The following is a 14,558-nucleotide window of genomic DNA, read 5'->3' as shown; positions in this document are numbered from 1 at the left end:
TAGCAGGCGGGCCTCGTGTCCCGGGCGCAAATTTCATTCTGAAACCTCCCCTTCAACATTACAAGAGGGCGTCAAAATGCGCGCTTGCCCCGGGTGACCAAGCATCTATTTGCGGCCCTGGTGCAAATGATAGTAATTTATTGTGTGTGTGTGCCATGTAATATTTCTCTATACCTTGATTATATTATGCTATAAATTTAATGGTGTATTAGTTATTGTAAATGTCCATATCTGGACACTTTACGCACACGTTGGCAGAGGTGGATTTACGGCTTTGTCGCTTGCGGGCTATACACGAAATTTACGTGCCCCTTCTCTCACATTCTAGTCTATTTTTCTTCAGGGTTATGCAGGGTGCATAGAAAACAGGACGTATGTATGACATTTTACTGGCGAACCGTTAATCCTAGAAGCATACTGCTAACTAGAGAAAGTATCCGAACAGCGTGTAGTACTTCGATATGCCATTCATGTTGCGAGGGGGTTGTATAGTTATTTAAAATGCTAACTTTCTATTCAGACACCCTGTGCTGAAGAACCCAATCACAAAGTTGTTGCCTTGTCTCTCCTGATGCTAACAAAAAAAGAAATTAAGAGTTTCAACGTGCAATATTCACTGAGATATTCGAATTCGAAAAACAAAGGAAAAAGTTGGGGAAAAACAGCGTTAAATACGGGTAAACCGTTTTATTTAATGCTGTTTTTTCCCCTAAGTTTCGAATTCTAATACCTCAGTGAATATTGCACTTTGAAACTTTTCAAGGTTTCAGAAATATCCGCTGTGCAAACAATTTGGGACACCCTGTATATACCAGTGGTTCTCAACCTTTAGAAGCCCGCTGCCCAGTAAATTTCTTTTGTGTGAGTGAAAGGCCCGGTCATACACACAACTAACGAGAAATGAATGGGAAAAATGAAACTGCGAATCACTCACGGCACTGGGCCGCGGCCCTGCGGTTGAGAAATACTGCTGTATACCAACCGTGATTGAATTCTAAAGTTGCTGTATAAATGTTTAGGCGAGGGGGGGGGGGGGAAGTAGAGATAAAATTAGGAACCATGAAAAAAAAGACGACATACGGTATACAGGGTGTCCTATAAAAGCGCTAATGCAGCATTTATCTCATCAACCGTTTCTCGTAGAGGTATGGTTTCAATCAGGGCCATAATGTGTCTTCTCGGGGCCCCGGGGTAAATTTTTTCCTTAGCACCCCCTTTTGAAAGGGTTATTTTATGCAAAACAAGTGTAAACTTTTGTGGGGGAGGGGGGGGGGGGCTCGTTCGGCTCGAGACCCAAGTTACGGCCCTGGTTTCAATATAGAAAATGCTCAAATTGTGTTCAAAAGTTACCCTGTACCAGTTTTGAGAGTGAAAATACAGTGTATGTCACAAAATAAAAATAAAAAAATTTTATGCGGTCCGTCCCCTTGTCATCTAACTTCTAATTAGGAAGCTGTTGTTCTATCTTTTCTGAGTGCAACAAGAGAGATCCTATGGATTTTAACTGCAATATTCACTGAGATACTCGAATTCAAAAATGGGAGAAAAGTTGGGAAAGGACAGCATAAATAAGGGAAAGGAGCATTGTCCGGTACTCTTTTTGCTGTCCTTTCTCAACTTTTCTATGGTTTTTGGAATTCATTTTATATCTCTCTTATTGAATATTGCACTTAGAAACATAGAATTTTTTTTCTGTTTTCCTAAGAGCAACAACTTTCTAATCGGAAGTTAGAGGAGAAGGGGGACAGTATAAAAATGTAGATTTTTTTTATTTTGTGACACACTGTATTTTGACTCTCAAAACTGGTACAGGGCGATTTTTGAACGTCTTTTGAATGTTTTTTAAACTGGAAAAATACCTTTACGACGAGCGGTTGGTGAGATAAAGACAGCATTAGCACTTACAGGACACCCTGTACCATGACGGGGTAATTCATAAGAGCAATATTCATAAAATATCAAAATGTTTGATTAGTACTTACCGTTCATGACATTTGTTTAAGAGAATGAATGTCCGTATACGTGTAACGCACACTCCTAAAATTGATCAGTGAACGAATTGTAATGCCTTATTAATGGCTGATTTTCCCCCTCTTTCAATGATTTAAAAAAATGATACTCATAAAATTTTTCCGCGCAAATGATACGATGGCATTTCTATCCTGAACAAATAAGTACGAACAGCGCTTTTTTTCCTTCCAACCGCATAGTGTATTACCAACACCTCCTATAACTACAGATGCTACAGATGGCATTGGTATTACTCCCTACAGCAGCGTTTCTCAAAGTGTACGTCATGGCTAGTAGTGGTGGCGGCGACCTGGGGGGGGAAGTGACATCACCACCCCTGAGTGGTCACATTGACGGACTCGCATCGTGATGACCCGGGCTCTAATCCCCCCCCCCCGGCGCCACATTGATGATCGGCTGATGTTTGGTTTTTCTGGTTGATTTCCCATAAGGCGCCGTTCAAGTATTACGCCAGCAAAGTTTTAGCCATTTTTGACTCCCTCACCGCCTTTTTGTCATCAAAACTCTGACCCCTCTCCCCTTGTCAGCAAAATTTCGTCAGAACTGCCCCGTGGCGACAGACCTACAAACAGTACAAATGTAATTCAATCATAACACATCACTCACTTCTGAAATATAGATGGCGGCACTGAAAAATCAAACACAACACTACATACGCACTCAGACTGTTAGGTGTCTACACAGTTACACTTCCGGAACAACTCACTAGGTGGTAAATCGCCCATAGATGGTAATAAACCTGAGTTGTGCTCGGTTTGGAAAAAAAAAACCTCCTAACGCATGCTGGTGGGATCAGAAACGTACGCGGGAAGGAGGGGCCAACCTTCGCCGGGGGGGGGGGGGGGACATCGCAATGAGCTGTCCATATTGAAGAGTGCCCAGAGGTGGATTCATCGCTTCGCCATTTGCGGGCTATTCAAATTTTTCTGTCCTTCTTTCTTTCGTAATTAATATTCTTGACCACCAATTACTCAACATAGCCGTCCCTTCTAACCCCTTTCGCCCTGGGTTACAGCCCGCTTAGTCCTCACCCCCCCCCCCATATATACGTCTCTGAGCGTGCCTAGTAATTAGTACATTAAAGTGGTTCTTTTCTAGACTATTCTGGGGAGTCGCCAGAGGCGTATTTAAGGGAGGTGGTAAGGCAGGTTATATATAGCCCAAGGCAAGTTCAGAGGAATGGAAGCTCAAGAAAATTATTGAATGGAACAAGGGGTTGGTGAAACAGTAAATCCATCTCTGCCTAGAGATCGGAGGACTACGTCAGTGAGCAACCACAAGAATGATCTACGCGGTGCACAAGCATATGAGCAGCTAAAAGAAAGACCAAGGGACTAGGTCGATGAGTGACCTAGAAAGTGTGCAAGCATGTGAGTAGTCACAAATGACCTATAGAGTGAGGGACCAAAAAAAATGATCTAAAGAGTGTGTAAGCTTATGAGTGACCAAAACAATATGCAATCATAAGAGAGACCAAAAACAGTGTGCAATTATGTGAATGACAAAAAAAAGTGACGTATAGAGTGTGCGAGCCTGGGATTGACTAAAAAAATTTTATACTGTAGAACCATTCAATAACGGACACTCTCAGAACCGAAGATTTTGTCCGCTCAAGAAGGGTGTCTGTTAACGGATTGTAAAATACATTGAGGCCCGTCGACGTAACGCAAAAAGTGCCCGTTAACGGAAGATGCCCACTAACGGGGATTGTCCGTTAACTGAGGCTCCACTCTATACAGAGTGTGTGTGAGCATGGGAGTGCCCAAAAGATTCAGTGACTCAGAGAGTGGTGGATGAAAAGAGTCACCTAGAGAGGGTGTGAAAGCATGTTAGCGGCCAAAAGAATGATTTGGAAACAGAGGCATATTTACGGGGAGGCGTTGGCAGAGATAGACTGTAAAGGCTGGGGGCTAAGCCCAAATCGGCAAATTTGAAGAATTAGTGGTCAAGAAAATTAGACCAAAATGAGGGATGGGCGCCATAATTTAACAACATAAATCCGCCTCTGGGTGTAACGGATAAAACGATGATTAAGGCGGAGGGGGTCATGGGTGGCAACAGTTTGAGAACCACTGGCTTACAATGTGAACATTTAATCTTTTAACCCCTTCGCTTACAAGCGAATTGGCAAGAAATTCGGATGCTATTTGACGAATCGGCAATAAATATAGTAGCCTTGTGTCCTAACCTAACCGCACGTCAGAAAAAGGGAAAAAAATGAAAGAGTAAGACAATATAAAAGATAAGGTAATAAAAGAATATGTAGGGGTATATATATATTAAGGTTTCTTTTTCACACCCTCACCCTACCTGTTCTCTTTCACTCTTATAAGAAAGATACAGAGTATCATATGTGAGGAAAAAAATCACTATCAGGGTATACAAAAAATCAAAAGTAAAAGCATCAAGCTTCGGGATGATCAGGAGAGAGGAAAGAAAACAGAGTGAACTCTTGTTTTAATTCATTCCACTGGAATTTGGACGCAATATTACGTCCTTTGATCGTAAAGTGGTTAACGCTCATGAGCTGCAGATAACCTATTAGTCACACGCATTTTATTAGATCGATGAATTCTTATTCGAACAAAATCTCATCAAACTAGGTTTACCAGTTTCGAAAACTGAGAATGAAGGACGCCGGCGCGAATCCTTTTTAACGTCACCTTTTCCGATTTCCGCAACAGATGGCGCCACTAGAAATCAGCATTGAGCGTTGTTTGCATCCTGTTTCCTTTATTTTTGAATAGAAGTGGTAGCATCCCCCTCCCTCTAATACGCCAGGATTGTACTATAAAAGCTCTATAACACCACCAATAAGCGTATTAATTACGTCCGAGTGAATATAACCAAGAGGGCGATTTTTTTTTCTCCCAAGTTTTGCAAAAGATCTTTCATCAAACTTTTCTAGTGTAATCCTTAGGGGAGAAATATATATTTTTATTATAAAATATCTTACATTTCTTCTCAATGGTTATCACGCTGCACTCCTAGGAAAACTCGGCTTTAGCATATCAAGAGGAATTTTACGGACGCATCAGCGTTTCACATTTTTCGATTTCGCCAAAATCCGTTTTAGAAACGATTAAAACCATTTTAAACATATCTTCATGTCTTATTTCGTTTAACAATATTACATACAGCGCCATTCCCCACTGGTGGTCAGTTTTCGAACCTTTTTTTGCGGAAAATCGAATCCCGTGACCTGCTGTAAACTATACCAAGTTCAAGGGCGTCGGAAGTGTTTCGAAACTGTGGGCAGTGGCGGATCCAGGGGGGGGGGCGATCGCCCCCCCCAAGAGCCTTTAAACAATAGGTGAAGGGGCGATCGCCCCTCCCAAGAGCCTTCAAGCAAACATAACTCCAGTTACCTCACTTTTTTTCTTTATTAATCCTTAATTTTTTTAATTAATTTCCTTTTTTTCTCAAAGTTCCTTTCCCTAAAATTTGTTTTCCAAGTTTCACCTTGATATTTCTTCTGCTGGTAAGGTCGAAAAAATAAAGAAGTCATAGCCGGAGGAGGGTCAATTGTATTCCCACCAAGGTTCTACAGGGATTCCATACGATTCGGCTGTCACGCTGCCTTTTCGCTTTCCCCCTAGCGCCTAAGGGCTCGTGTAGAGAGGCAAAAAAATGTACACCCTTCAGTTTTCTTGGTAACGCGCAGTAAAGCACAAGCCATCCAATAAGATGAATCATCGTTTTCTAGCCTTTGTTATCTCTTTTTTTTTAAATTCAGTCCTGAAACCCGCAAGCTTGACGTGGATCAAAAAATGACCATGTCTTCGAAAAAAACTGTTTTCAGTAAGCAAAAATTTTTAAATTTTAAAATAAATGGATATTAAGAAAATTAATTCTATTACTTTTTGTAGCACATCTGGTTTTTTCCCAGAGAATGAAGCTGCATTCGCTTACGGATTCACTGATAATGACATTAACGGGGGGTTCCCCCACAGGGTGAGGCTAACAGGGCTCAGGACGATTCTTATCATTTTTTGATTTTCACTCTACAAATTCACTATAGTGGGGCCTAAAAGTATGAAAAATCTCAGCAAAGCCCCCCCCCTCCTCGAAAACGTAGCTCAAAAGACCTGCGCCAGAAGGTGAGCATTTGAACACACATAGCTTCTCTATAATATCTATGAAAATATAGGCCTCTGCCCCATCTAATAAATAAAGCCTTTGTAATTTGAAATAAGTACCTGGATTAAACATTATAAGTGGATCGCGCGTATAATGCTTTTCCAAAAACCGCCATAAAATCGTTTTAAGCGGAAAAACGCTTTAAACGGGAAATATTAATATTTCCCGTTTAAAGCGTCTCTATGGTCTGAGCATTAGTTGAAGATGGAACCACGAAAATGAATCGCACTAAGCGGGAAAAGGTTCTAAGAGCAGTGCCGCAACCAGATGCTTGGTCAGCATCTTGGTGTCCCTTGTAATGTTAAAGGGCAGGTAAAATGTTGAAATTCACGCCCCCCCCCTCCGGTCCAGCGCCCGGGGCACCAAACCTACCTCCTCTTCCCATGTTTCGGCCTTGAGGAACGTTATAAGTGGAATCCACTATATAAAATTGATTGTGTGGAGTCGGATGTTCTGCGGGAATTAAATTTAACTACCATCTTTTCAGACAAAAAATCTGAAAATTAATATTGTGCACTTGATAATCATAATTAAATAATAATGAAAATCATTTCAATTTGCATGAAAGTAAGCTTTTGCTATTTAACGTATCTGTGGCGAAAAACTGTTTTTGAATAGGTTTTTGACAACCATATAGTCTGCACAAAATTGAATAAGAAATTTATTATTTTAAATCACGCAATATTAGAATTTCATTAGGAAGTTTTTTTACTCTTAAATTTTTCTTAATTATGCAGACAAATTAGTACCCACATATTTTATTGAAATATGCGTCAATTATTTCTTGTTATCGAAAACAGTCTATACTTGTTTCAATAACTTTTCAATGCTATATTTTCATATTTAAAAACATTTTCATATTTTATCTTGACGTCCTATTCGAATAAGCAAGATTTACCATTTAGTATTTCGTGTATTTGTGTTTCCAAGATTTTATATTTCCTGATTAGTAGTTCTCTGAAACTCCTGCTAAGGTGGTTCCAAATTAAAGTTTTCATCCTTTATGAGTTGTTTATTTGAAACCGAACCAGAGATTCAGGTTAGGAGATTGAGAGTAATTTTGATGTTCAGTCAGAAGCGCATTTACGGTTTTGCCGATTTGAAGGCTATTCAAATTTCACCGCCCTACCACTCTACTCTAATTTTCTCGACTACTCTATCCACGAATTTTCCATCCCATGTTATAGCCCTTCCCCCACTCGTGTATTAAAGTCACTCTTTTAAAGGTCCGTCCCACGAGAGTTTGCTAGGTGACGCTGGATAAGATAATTAAAGTTAAAGATAATAAAAGTCTTTGTCAGGATCCGCGGTCGTCTCGGGCCTCGGGGAAGCAATAATTTTTAAGGCTTTCAATACAAAGGCAGAGGAACGAGCGTCTTCCTTTGTGAATGACCGAACAAGCAACGGTTTACTTCACGCCGGCTGTTATTTTTGCGGTTTATGTCCGACAAAGACTTTTATTAACTTTAATTATCTTACCCAGCGTCCCCTAGCAAACTCTCGTGGGACGGACCTTTTAGTCATTTACATGTTTGCACCCTGTTTGGTCACACACGTGTTTGACGCTGGTTTTGGTAATTGTTTCGTTACTTACACGCGCTCTAGACAATACCGTCTTAACGCATTCCCCGCGGGCGGGGGCCTCAAATGCAGAGGGCCCTCTGGTTTAAAATTTTAAAAGTAAACGTGTCTCGCCAACTAGGGAGCTCAGAAAAATTACTTTTTCTGAGGGCCCAGTATACGCTTCTGACGGCTGACTCTAGGGCACTCACTGAACTGGTCCCTCACTCTTTATGTCACTCATTTGATCATTCATTACTCCCGCTCTAAGTCACGCTTTTGCTCATTCACGTGCTTGCAAACTCTCTAGGTCACTCACTGACACGGTCACTTGCTGTCTGGGAAGAGGTGGGTTTATTTGACGGTTATAAAAATTTCACCGCCCTTCTCCCATTTTGCTAATTTTCTTGGCCACTCAATCCTCAAATTTGCCGACCTTCTGAACTTGCCGCCCTGGGCTATAGCCCATTTAGTTCTGTAAATAGGACATTGTCTTCAGTAACGGGGCATGAGGATGGTTAAAATCAGTGTTGCAAAAAAAAAAAAAATTGAGGGGAAAAACTGAAAAATTACCAGCAAAAAAAAAAAAAGGCTGATGGAATTCAATTTTTCTAGAACTAATAGAGATATGAATTATTAGTACAGTAGACTCTCGCTAATCTGGCACATATCACACCAGGGTGTACTGGGTTAACGAAATCGCCGAATTACTGCAGATTGATTGAAAAAGTCCATTTAAATAACAAACTTCTGCTCGTAAACATGTGCGCACTATGTTTTCCTCTTCTATGCTCGGAGAAAACCGGCCTAAAAACACCGGATTACTGAAAGTCTGACTCTATACGTAGTAGGATGGGAAACTTTATTTGAAGACAAAAATGGGTTTCAAACGCAAAATATTTTCATAAATCGGGTGTACAAAGCTGGAAATTTGTAATTTTTTAAATTTTATCGTCTCGTTTGAAAATTACAAGTGATAAATGAGGAAGTTAAAGGTATTATTTGTAAATACAGACATGTCATAAATGGGTGTTTTATTGTGTGTAGTACTTATTTTCATTTTAAGAAAGGATACAAGTTTGGTGTGCTATAAAATTGTTCACAGAAAGAAAAATTAACTGTTTAGAACGTAACTGAAAGAAGACTGCTTAATGTTCTTTACATCAATCGCCAAGTCCTCGAAGCGTATACGTGAACACGAAAAGTTACTGGAGTGAGTGTAGCTCGGCTTTGGATGCTTGAGTTTCCAGCAGCGGTTCCGAACCTTTTCAATGCATACGCCAAGCAGATCATGAGTAAATACTAAACAAGGTATTGAGCGAAACAAGAGGGACCACCTTAGGGACCCCATGGATGGAAACAAAGTCCCTTTGGTCGGGTCCAGTGCCGAGTGGGGAGTACTGAGCTGGTATGAATTAGTACGAGATAAGCAGAGCCAGTTGAGGGCCCCACATGGATCTGCCGGCAAATAGATAGAATTCTCTATCGAACGAGACAGACCACAGAGGGCTCACCTGGAATCACTGATGTAAACAAAGCTCATTTGGCCGATCCCATCACCGGCATTCAAAATCTGAACAGGGAAAACATCTACCCTGTGCTGTACTGAAACCGAAACTGCCTTATCACGGACCCTACATATGAGAGGACAAAAGCTGCGCCGCATAGGTTCAGCTTTTTATCTGAAGCCATGAAGTCATTTAAAGTTTGAGCGGTCACAAGAATTTTTCGCAAGCTCAGTGCGACTCGTTACGGGTAAGGGTGCTGTCGGTGTGCGCGTAATAGCCTACCTATTTATTTGATAACTACTTTGTTGTTGTGCGTAAAGTTCATGCTCCCAAGGGTGGAGCTGACAGGGCCGGGGACGATTCTCATCATTTTTTTTGTTTTTTTAAGCTATAAATTAACTATAAAAGGGCCCGTGAAAAGTCTGGTCTGGGGGCCCACTAGAGGCTTTAGCCTAGGGGCCCGCTCTAGGATGTGGAGGCCATGGTCAGGACTTTAGATAATTTTTTTTTCCTTCAAATGTTCAAGGATCGTCTCTCTTAAACGAGGTTTCTTGTATCCGAGTTAGCTTAGAATTCATTTCCTCTGGTTGACCGAGATCCTTATTTTATTCATATTAATTTGCCTAATTGTTATCATAACGTCACAAAGAGAAACGTTTAATACTTTCACAGTGATCAAAAAAATTAAATTTAAACGGAAAGTATCTCTCTACTTTGACTTGAAAAGCTGGAAAAAAGCATTTATCGAATACATTCGGATGAATTTTTATTTGTGCGCATTGTTTTGTCCGGTTAACAGTGAGCCTTAATTTTTATCAAGCGAAGGAGGAAGAAATAGTATTCTAGGAACATTTTAAAATACCAATTCTTCATACGCTTTTGATATTCTGCTCTCTTTTCATCTGCAAAGTTTTTATTTATTTGTACAATTGCTCATGATACTGTTAATAAAAAAACATTTTTAACTGGTAATGTGCATCAGAATTCCTTACAATGTTTATAAATATAACACACATTATTCAGTCTGCACCTCAAACTTTTTTTTCGTACGGTATATTTTTTGCGAGGGTAGCCGGCACAAACGTTCAAATTTATTATCAAAAACAGCTTATTCATTAATTGTAACACCAGTTGCTGCAAGCAAGTTTTAAATAAGTATGCTGCATATTGAAAAAATATAATTTTTATAAATATAAATTTTAATTTAGATTTAATTTTTAACTGCCTTCAATTTTTAATTAATTTTTTAAATGAAAATTAATTGAAAGTTTTAAATAATTTTAATTCTTAATTAATTTTTTATTAGTTTTTTTATTTTAAGTACGTTTGGCACCTGCGGACACTAGTTTGGGTCTCACCGATCGACATCTTCATTGTGAAAAATCGCCCCCCCCCCAACACATCACCCTGGATCCGCGCCTGACTGTGGGTGCTCATCTTTAGTTCTATATCGGAAATCTTCATTTCTGAATCAATTCTGGGGGTGCTCGGATCCATGCCACAAATTACCGTGGGTGCTTGAGCACCCACAGCACCCCCGGCTCCGACGCCACTGACCAAGTTTGATAACATTTTGTCCAGTTTTCCTTTTATGGGTATTTCAAAGTGGAACTTTAATTATGAAGACCCTGTGCATATATATATTACTGCCGAAGTGCAGCCAATTCGTGAAGTGGCCAGTGATCCCAAATACATTTCTTTTAATCGCTAACGTGTGATACGTCTTTATTGGATTAGCTTCATGTGACGAGGAAAAACTATAATTATATAAACATAATTTTTCTGCCAAATTTGAGGGAAAATGATTACCGCATCGTGACTACGGTTTGCCATAACTAACGGGGACATAATTATCACGAAAAAATACGCCAACTTCGCGATAATCCAGAACCATGTCTTTTGTTATCGGACTTCGGCCAGGGATCGCCTGCCACTTCCCGAACAGGCTGGGTCCATATTTAACCAAATTGGCCAGTTTCAAACTTAGGCAGTAACACAGTTCATTCATGCACATCGCCGTAAAAATAGATGTTCGAAAAATGACAGCGGTAAATAAATCACTATTCATAATCGGGAATAGATTTTGATAATTCTCATATACTTTGAACAGCTTGATAGATGATGGGAACCATTATTGGTTCCGAGGTGTTACACATCGTGGTTGCTCTGTGTTGTCGTCCCAATTATGCTGCCATTTATTCAATAGATCCTTCCAAATTATTGCTTTGGAAATAAGCAGCGTGGAAGTAGCAAAATCAACGCTGACACAGTTCAGCGGGTATCTACCTCTGCTTGCTGGAGGTCATAGTTTTGCTCTTCCGAGAGTGACTCCCTTAACGAGGTTTGGGCGTATTAACAATATCACCTGTTGAGATTTATCTTTACTAGTTCAACGGCTAATAATCTAAATTTGTTGCCGAAATCCTGTACGCAAAAGAGGTTAAATTCGTTTTCATCCACTGCAGAGTTGTAGCCATCGATTTGGCGACATCTGAATTATGATAGAGTTGCAGCACTTCATATCGATTGGCAGAGAAGGATGTTTTTCTGCCTGTGGGTTACACGAATTTCGCCGCTCCTCGAATTCACCTCATGCGCAAAAAACTCCGTTACCACACCTGTATCTCTAACAGCCGTATTCACCGACAGAGTTTAACTGCAATCGCAGGTTAAAGGATTTTAGATCGACACGGATGGTTAACCAATCCGTACGGTGAATACGACTCCCCCCACCTACATCCTGGAGCTTCTAGGTTGGGAGTTTAGGTAGCCCTTTTACTGTGAATTTATAGGGGGGGGGGGAACCCCGAAAATGGCGGTAATTGTCCCGGGGATGAAGCCGTTAGCCCCACCCGGGGAAACTAGATGTGCATATTGTATTGTGGAAACGGACGAATAAATGATGTTCGTAAAAATAGGGGGGGGGGGGAAAGGCATGCATACTTGCTTGATATTTTGGGCTCTCGTATGGCCCCCACCAGAGTGGGTCTGACAGGACCCCAGCAGGTCCGGGATATTTCCATCATTTTTTTTTCATGCTATAAATATGCATTCTTCAACCAGGTGCTCCAGTGCTCTATGCCAGTGTCCGTAAATTAAACGCAAAAAAATGTAATTTGCACAAAGGAATAAAATCCAGAATCATCCTAATTTTTCAAGAATTCGAATGTCATACTTGCCGTAAGGGTGCTCCTTTTTTTTATGGTGGGTACAAGCAGTGCTCGCGACTAAACCAGGTTGAATACCTCTGGTATAAATTCACTACAGAAGGGCCAGTGCAAAGTCTGATTTCGGGACCCGCCGAAGATTTTAGTAGCAATTTCATTAATACATATTAGACGTACCTCGTAATTAGCCTTGCTGAAACGATTAAACTGTACACTAGTCATTTTCAACTCTTATCTAACAATCAATTTCGGTGGCATTAGAATGTCATGCGTGGCGGAATCAGCTGATTTCTACAGATCTGACTCGTAAAGCAATTCGTTTTAAAAGGGTGGCTTCTTGGATGGAATGTGAAAACAAAATATACACATCATTTCCTACAACTATACCCATGGTTTTACAAAAGGGGAATCGCGACAGCAGGACCGTAACCAGAAATTTCGGAGGATTGCAAGTTGACATCGCAACAGACCACATGATTCCACAAAAACTTCTAACATAGGGAGGAGAGATGTCTATATTAGTTACATACAGGGTCTCCAGTAAAATCACTGCTTGGTATCTCTCATTTCCTACATTTTATACGAGTTTTTCAAGTTCGCTTTTTTACGAAACATAATTTCCCGACTGAGATTCTGAGAGAACTAATGACAGACCTATTAATCCGAAAAAAAATCTGGTTTAAAATCACGATTTTTGGTGTTTTTAAAACAGATTCTAGCAGTTAATTTTTGTGCTGTTGGGAACAGTAACCGCATCGCCCACTCTTGCTTAACCATCCCACAGGATCCCATGTTATATCTGTAGTTCCTACAGCACTCCTGGGGGTGTACCACCTTCTGATTCTTAATAACCAATCATCCATACGTAAGAATCGGTTCGTAAGAATCACGTTAAGAATCGAGCTCCGAATGCAACCACGATGTGATTGTTAAAAGTTATTCTTAAGGTCACGTGACGATGGACAGGCCGATAAATTTCCCTTTTGGGGAATTTCTCCATTGGCCAATCAGAGCCCAGCTAAAAATTAACAACAGCTTGTTGTTGACAAGATAAGGAGGAAAAGAAATTTTAGAGCGACGCTAGCCTGAAAAAATGGCGGAGATTATTTCAGCAAATGTGAATACGCTTTTGAAGAAATGATAAATACATAATATTTTTTTAACATGTTACAGTAAAAAACAAACATATCCATACTTAATCATCCGATATGATTCGAATCAAAGATTCATCCCACGTTCACTGGGATGGATCGGCTGGATGGATCCCTGCCACCCTCCATGAAGAGGGGCTATGCTATATATGTTATGGTGAAAGTGATAAAGAGCTGCGGTTATTATATAAATAATCACCGGCCATTTCGGTAAGTTTGATAAATTTTGCTCATATACCGTGAATCTATCACATTTGTAGGTCATTATGCATAATTGTCAAACCATGGTTAATGCGATAAATGAATCATCGTTGTGTTTACATTATGTATGTAAGTGAAGCTAACATTACAAGACTAACAATAATTTTTATAATATGCTTCATGTTTCTTTAAATTAATTGTCATGGCGAAATGAACGTGGTACTGTACATGTATTGCATAGCTGCTTCGTGGCCAAATAAAAATAATATATACTGATCAGATAATACACCAATATTAAAAATGGTAATCGCTTCTGTAATGTTGGCTTTTTCACGTACACCGAAGTATGTGAAAAAAACAGACGCAGCAGCAGGTTAATAATGATTTTTAATTTATGTACAATTATATTTCGGCCGATTAAAGCTTTATCTCACATATTTTGTGGGCGAAATTCAATTTTCTCTCAAGTTTTAAACTAATAAAAAATTTCAAATCATATATGATTTGAATTTAATAATTCGATAATATGAGTTATATTAAGTTCCCATAATATGAAAAAAATTGTGTTTACGACTCATCGATCATGATATTTATAGATTGAAAATTTATGCATAATCACTGGTAAATGTGATAAATGTAGCAAAATTTATCAAACTTTATTAAAATAATCCAATATTTTATCACTATTATCAACATATATGTGCTGTATATAGACACTGTTTTCAACTCTCCCACACAACCTTCAGATAACTTTTCGATAACTTAAAAAGTCTGACGAATTCCTTATTTTGAAATAAAAA

Source organism: Pholcus phalangioides, unplaced genomic scaffold, assembly GCF_987345545.1.
Source record: "Pholcus phalangioides strain wild (caught in Gottingen) unplaced genomic scaffold, Ppha-v1.0 ptg000003l_1, whole genome shotgun sequence".
NCBI lineage: Eukaryota > Metazoa > Arthropoda > Arachnida > Araneae > Pholcidae > Pholcus > Pholcus phalangioides.
This window is presented reverse-complemented; position numbering follows the sequence as displayed.